Raw genomic sequence first — 7090 nt, forward strand, 5'->3', positions numbered from 1 at the left:
GACAGCCCACGCAAGCCTGAGGCCGCTGCAGTCAACAGCATCCCCGGGGGATGAACGGACAACCGCACTCACAGCGTGGCCTCTGGGAGAGGGAAAGAGGCAGCAGCGACCGTTATTACCGTAGCTCGACCCTGGCCGGAGCCCCTCCTTCCGCAGGGGCTTCCGCAGACGCCGCTCGTTCCCCGCGCCGCTACTAACGGCACCCACGTTCAGGGAGACTCGAGAACATCGGAGGGCCAGCTTGCTGCCCTCACGACAGGGCTCGGGGGCTGCCTGCGGCTACAGCACAGGCTTCAGGGGAGGGGCTGGAGCTGGGGGCAGCCGCACGGGCCGAGCGGGGCCGGGGGAGGCGCCCGCTGGCCGCGCCTGGGGGGTGCCCGCCTCCGTCCCCTCTTCCCTTCTGTCGGCTCTCGGGGAACTCCCCGGCGCTGCCCTGGCCCGGCTCCCCTGCGGCGGACCGGGAGCCTGCCGCGGCGGCCGCTTCGCAGCTTCCCGTCCCGCCAGCCCCGGGCGGCCAGCGGGCAGGAGGCACCCCCCGCCACGGCCGCCGCCGCCGCCCCCGCCGGAGGGGATCGCTCGCCTCACCCGCGGTCCCGGCGCTCGCCCGCTGCCGCTGAGACCCGCGCCCTGCGCGCCACCACGCTGCTCCCAGGGACCGCGCATGCGCCGGAGGGATCAGAGCAGCGCGCGAACGCCGGGCTGCCCCACGCGCAGGACGGCGCATGCGCCCGGGAGGCGCGTCCGCACGGCTGGTCGGGGAGTGGGCGCAGCGGGAAGCCCGCGGAAAACCACACGAAACCGGTAACGCTCCTGCGTCTGACCTTGTCGGACTCCGGGGGCCGCGGCGGCAGCGAGGACTACGCCGCGCCCGAGAGCCACGCTGCCGCCCGGCCGCCGAGTCCGCGAGAACTACAGCTCCCGGCATGCCCCGGGAGGCAGCCTGCCCTGCTGCCTGGCCTCGAGGGGACGCCGCTTCCGTTTCCGCCCACCCCCACGCCGGCGCAGCCGCAGTTCCCGCCGAGCCCCCAGCGCCGCTCCGGGCAGCTCCGGCGCGCTTTCGCCGCCGCCGCTCCGGCACGGCGCGGCACCCCCCACCCGGCTCCGGGCAGCGCCCGCCGCCGCCGCTTCGGCACGGCACGGCGCGGCCCCGCTACCGCTCCGTGCGTCCGACACGGACCCCGCCGTCCTCCTCGGGGCTTTCCCCGGAACCCGCCGGCCGACTGCGCAGCCCCGCCACGGGGTCCGGTGACACCCCCCCGCGCGCTCACGTGCTTACAGCCGCACTGTGAGCCCACCCCCCCGCGCGCACGTGCTCCCAGCCGCACTGTGAGCCCCCCCCCCCGCGCGCACGTGCTCCCAGCCGTCCTGTGAGCGCCCCCCCCCCCCCCGCGCGCACGTGCTCCCAGCCGTCCTGTGAGCGCCCCCCCCCCCCCCCCGCGCGCACGTGCTCCCAGCCGTCCTGAACACCCCCCCCCGTGCGCACGTGGTCACAGCCGCCCTGTGAGCACCCCCCCCCGCGCGCGCACGTGCTCCCAGCCGCCCTGTGAGCCCCCAGGGCCCCCGGCCTCGGCACAGGCGGCCCCCACCCCCCCCTGCGCCACCCCCGCGCCACCCCCGCCTCCGACGTTCGCGGTCCGAGGGGCGCCCGGCCCCGCTCACCTTCTCCCGAGGGGCAGCCGCACCCCGGCCGCCGCTCCGCTCCACTCCACTCCTGCCTGGGCTCCCACCGGCCCCGCCCCGGCCCCTCCCCCGGCAGCCCCCCCTGGCCAGGGAGGGGCCGTCCCCATCAGCCTCACCGCCCGCACCTGCGGCTCCTCCAGCCCCGGCCCGCAGCTGTGGTACCCAAATCCGGAACAAAACTCCTCAACACCAATGTGAACTTAAGCAGCAGGCACTTCCTTGATTGAATGAAAGATGTCAAGAGTCAGCTGATGGGGAAGAGCTGTTAACTGGGGTCAAAATACAGATTTTAATACCCCTCTTATTTTAGTTCTAAGACTTGGCCATTGCCAGGTATCATCTTTTCCATTTACCCAGGTCCACCAGCGAGGCCACAAGGGAGATTTCTTCCAGAGAGAGGATAGAGTTATTAAGTCTAAAGTCCACGAGTTGCCTTTCTCCTTCATGAAAAGGTGAGTGGATCCTATATCATCACTAGTCACCCAAACAGTTAAGCCTGAACTTTTCACCTGTCCTTTAATACAGTCAACTCCAAGCGAAATTTTTTCCGTTTGGTCCCGAAGAGGGGACCAAAGATCATGTCAAATATTATTATGCTTTCTGCAAATACATCCCCATCTTAGAGCTTTAGCTACTAGAGAAAGTCTTTGGAGTTTGGGGTCAGAAGAGCTGCAAGTATAAGCCTTCATTCAGCTCTGTTTAGGATCTGTGATTTTTCTCTGGTTGTCTAAACCAGTCTAAATTTCCATAGATGGTCCCGACTCTGGGTGGCTCTAACAAGGATCCTGGAACTCCAGTAAATTCTAGACATCGTTTTATATTTTCAATATGATCCCAAGTTCCTTTTTGCACTTGTCTCTACGGTTTTGGCAACTGACAGCCCCAAGGGGTGCTTGTACAAGTTTCTCCCGAAGGGCGATTAAATGAATTCTTTTGTCCATGAGGTGGATGGTTTGGTAATGTTATAATTCACAACGCTATAATTCCTTCTTTCAAATTTAAAAAAAAAAATTGCCTTTTAAATCCATCCCATTTAATTTGCTAAAATGATTCTCATTGTTCTGCATCTTTTCTCAAGTTTTGGTTAAATTCAATGTCAGTATTCTCCACGGAACTAGATTTTCATCTGACTTTGGAATCGGAAGGCAGGCTGTTACTGAGGTTAAATTTTGTGTCTTTACAAAACTTTGAATCAGTTACAAAACTAGATTTTTTTTTTTTTTAATCCAAATTACAAAAACAGTTAATCTCAAGATTAATAGCTCAAACAATAATTGTTTCATTTTGTTTATCTCATGTTTAGAACCCCTCAAAAAAAAAAATGCATACGCCCTCTAAACACACAAAAAGATTATTGCCCTCGACAATATTCCTAATAGCAACCCCAATATTATCAACTTTACACAGCTGTTTTCCCAAACAGATAATGTGAAACTTACTTACAGATTTTCAGTTTTAAAGGGCCAGTTTCTTTAGACTTCCGGTTTCTTGTTGGTGCTTTCTTTATTCTTGAATAATGAAGCCAAGGTTCTTCTCCCAGACCTTTACTGCTATAAGGGTTGTTAAAATGACTCGATACGGTCCTTTCCACTTCTCAGTGATTTTATATATATTCAATCTCCTGGTCGGAAGGGATGCGCTGCTACGTCCAGTTCTAAGGGTCCAGCTGTGGAGACATACTGACAAAGTTCTTGAAAAGAATTGCTTAAAGAAATCATAACACCTTTTAAAAACATATCTCCAAAGGCACTCAAGATACTCAGAACATAGGACTCTTGATACGGTCTTTCATACAACATTTCATAATGACTTAAAATTTCTTTCTCTTCTGGCTGTACTCTGATTCTTAATAGAGCCATGGGTAATGCTTTAACCCATGTGAGGAGTGAGGTTTCCTGACAAATTTTACTCGACTGTTGCTTAAGGGTATAGTTCATTCTCTCTCTCTCCCTCTCCCCCCCCCCCCCCGCCCCCCCACTTGCTTGTGGTCTATATGGGGTGTGATAGTCTCAATCTATAGATAATACTTTGCTCAACTTGTCTCACAATCTTTGCTATAAAATGAGGGCCATTGTCAGATGACATTCCTACAGGCACCCCATATTTTGGTATTATCTCTTTGAGCAAGACTTTGAGTACTTCCCTTGCTTTGTTGGTGCGACAAGGGAAAGCCTCGGGCCACCCAGTAAAGATATCAACTAAAACTAGGATAGATCCTTCTTTTCAAGGCAATTCTATACAATCAATTTGCTAATATTCTCCTAAAAAATTTCCTTATTTCATAATCCCAAAGATGATCTTATTACTGATTCGGGGATATTTTTAGATATAAATTTCACATCCGCTTCTAATTGTTTAAACAATCTTTGTCATATTTCACTTTCTGTTCCCCAGTATACTTTGTGATGTTCAGCTCGGCCAATTTCTCTTATTATTGTGGGTGGGACTATTATTTGACCTGTCGGTGTTACAGCCTATCCTGTTCCATTTTGTTAGCCTGCAATCTAATAATTAATTCTTCATCTTTTTCGTTATAATTTGGAGTTTCTTTAGGCAATTTTGTACTTTTCTCTGGAACTAGTGCTAGGATGCCTTTTTCCGCAGCCTCTTTAGCAGCTTTATCAGCCAGTCGGTTACCTGCGTTAGGACCGGTCTTACCTAACTGATGTGCTTTACAGTGCATTATCGTGACTGCTGTTGGTTTTGGAATGGTTTCTAACAATTTCGGTATTTGTTCTGCGTGCTGAGTGGTGGTTCCTTGTGCAGATAACGGTCCTCTTTCTCTCCGTATCGCTCCATGTGCACGTACTACTCCAGAAGCATACTTTTGAGTCTGTCCAAGTGTTGACTCGCTTTCCTTGACTTAGTTCCAGAGCTCGAATAAGAGCTATCAATTCAGCCTTTTGGGCAGATATCGTCGAAGGCAAAGTTGGCAACGCAGTTACCTCCTCGGTAGTTATTGTCTATCTTGATAAACGTTTTCCTTCACAGATGGAACCGCTTCCGTCGGCATATAGTTCCCAATCTGTTTCTTCTAGCGGCACATCTCAGAGATCCAGTCAGCTGGAGTAAACTCTTTCGATTGTCTGCAAGCAGTCACGTTCCAGTTCTCCTTTAACTTGATCAGTTGTTGAAAATGCAACAGGGTTAACGGTGGTAGTAGTTTTTAGGTAAACATCATCTTGTTCCAGCAACGCCACTTGGTATTTCAGCATTCTGCTAGGGGATAACCAATGCCCCCCTTTCTGTTTTAGCACAACAGTTATCGTATGGGAAACGTACAGTAATCCTTTGTCCTCTAATCCTTTGTCCTCAGGTGAACTTACGAGCTTCCTGGATCAGTAGCACAGTTGCAGCGACGGCTCTCGGACGACCAGAGCATCCCAGACTCACATTACCTAATCGCTTCGAGAAGTAGGCCACAGCTTGCCCACTTGGCCCTAAATATTGGGCCAGGATACCCAGAGCTACACCTCTTCTTTCATGAGCAAAAAGTTCAAGTGTCTTTGTGAGATCTGGCAGGCCTAGGGCTGGCACCCCTATTGCAGCCTGTTTCAATTCTTGGAAAGTAGCTTTCTCGGCATCGGTCCAATCCATTGTTTGAGGTTTTGAGCTGCTCCTATAAAGGTCGGGCCAGCAAGCCACAATTTATAATCTACAGGTGACACCACTCAACCATTCCCGGAAATGCTCGTCATTCATTTTTTTAGTCTTAGGTTCGGGGAGACAACAAATTGCCTCTTTTCTCTCAGTTCCCAATTGTCTCTGTCCTTTTAGGACTTTAAAACTCAAATAAGTTTCTTCTTTCTGGGTTATTTGGTTTTTTTCTTTTGACACTCGATATCCACTGATTCCCCAACAGTTCAAAAAGTTAATAGTTAACTTTGTGCATTGTTCTTCCGTCTCAGCTACAATTAACAGATCATCCATATATTTCAGCAAGATTTCTTGATTATTTTCTTTCTTCCAAATCCCTAATTCTCGTGCCAATTGATTTCCAAACACGGTAAGACTATTCTTAAAGCCTTGAGGCAAGCCTGTCCACGTATACTGTGTTTTTCTCCCAGTCTCAGGATTTTCCCATTCCAAAGCAAAAACCTCTTGACTATTGGGATCCAAGGGAATACGGAAAAAGGCATCTTTTCGGTCTAACGCTGTGAACCATTCTTGTTTCTCCGTTAGGGTTGTTAACAAAGTATAAGGATTTGCTACTACCGGATGAATATCTTGTACTATTTGATTTATTGCTCTGAGGAGGTCTTGAACTAATCTATCATCTTTTTCATTAGCCTTTTAACAGGCAAGATCGGGGTGTTATATCTGGATTCACATTCTATTAACAATTTGTATCTTAAAAATTTTTGTATTACCATTACTAACCCTTTCCGACTTTCCGGTTTTAGGGGGTATCGTTTAATTCTTACCGGATTCGATCCTGGCTTTAAATCAACTCTCACAGGTTCTGCTTTTTGGATTTACCAGGAACTTCCCAGTCCAGATGATTGGAATTACAGCATTATACTTTGACTGGTATAATCTTCTGCTGTCGGTAACCGTCCTGTTAAACAACAAAGCCACTGCTTCGATACGTTTAGTTTCTGGAATTAAAGTTTTAATCTCTCCACTTTTAATTTAATTTCTGCCTCTAAGTTCTCAAATAGATCTCTCCTTAACAGGATTTTAGGAGAATTTGGCACATACAAAAACTGCTGAGTGACCCGTTGCTTTCCTAATTTCATTGTTAAAGATTTAAAGAAGGGTCTAGTTTCTCGTTCACTTGTTGCACCGACACCACCAATTTCTTCAAAACTTAACTCTCCCTCTAAGGTATTTAAAACTGAAAAGGTGACTCTAGTGTCAATTCAAATTCAATTTTCTGTTCTCCCAGTTTAGCTGTAACCAGAGGTTGTGCTGGGAGACTCGCCTCCGGTCCCCGTCAGATACGTTCACTTAAAAAGAACAAATCTACATATGGCGCTTTATTCCATTTACTCTCTCTCCTACAAAACAACAGTAACTGCAATATAGTATTGTAACTCAAAGTTCTGTTTGTTTACCATTTTTCCTGCAATTCACCCCAATGTGCCAATAAACGTCCCAACGGTGATGTTTTTGGTAACTTTTCATCAGCAGTTCTGTTCCCTGCACTCTTATTCTTAAACAATTTTGCTAATGCCATTATACTTATATACATTCAAATACCAAATACCAAAGAAATGCAAATGACAATTGTCCCAAATAATACACAAAGTCCAACCCAGCAATAGCTTTCGCTTATGACTTACCGGCAGACGCCTAGGCTTCCGCTGCAGACGGGTACCCTCCAAGCCCCAACCCTGCGAAGCTTTCGCCGCGCCTCACGGGCGGGCTTTCCAAACAAATTCCAAAGAAGCAGCGCCTTACCTTTTTT

The 7090-nt window shown here is 49.9% G+C and overlaps 1 long non-coding RNA gene across 1 annotated transcript; it reads left to right on the forward strand.

The window, feature by feature from the left end:
* Positions 1-1981: 1981 nt before the first annotated feature.
* Positions 1982-6224, forward strand: LOC138685356 (uncharacterized). The gene is made up of 3 exons (XR_011324576.1): positions 1982-2132; positions 2432-2476; positions 6084-6224. It is a non-coding gene; the product is annotated as an uncharacterized lncRNA (long non-coding RNA).
* Positions 6225-7090: the final 866 nt, after the last annotated feature.

The sequence above is a fragment of the Haliaeetus albicilla genome, chromosome 5 (genome assembly GCF_947461875.1).
Source record: "Haliaeetus albicilla chromosome 5, bHalAlb1.1, whole genome shotgun sequence".
Lineage (NCBI taxonomy): Eukaryota > Metazoa > Chordata > Aves > Accipitriformes > Accipitridae > Haliaeetus > Haliaeetus albicilla.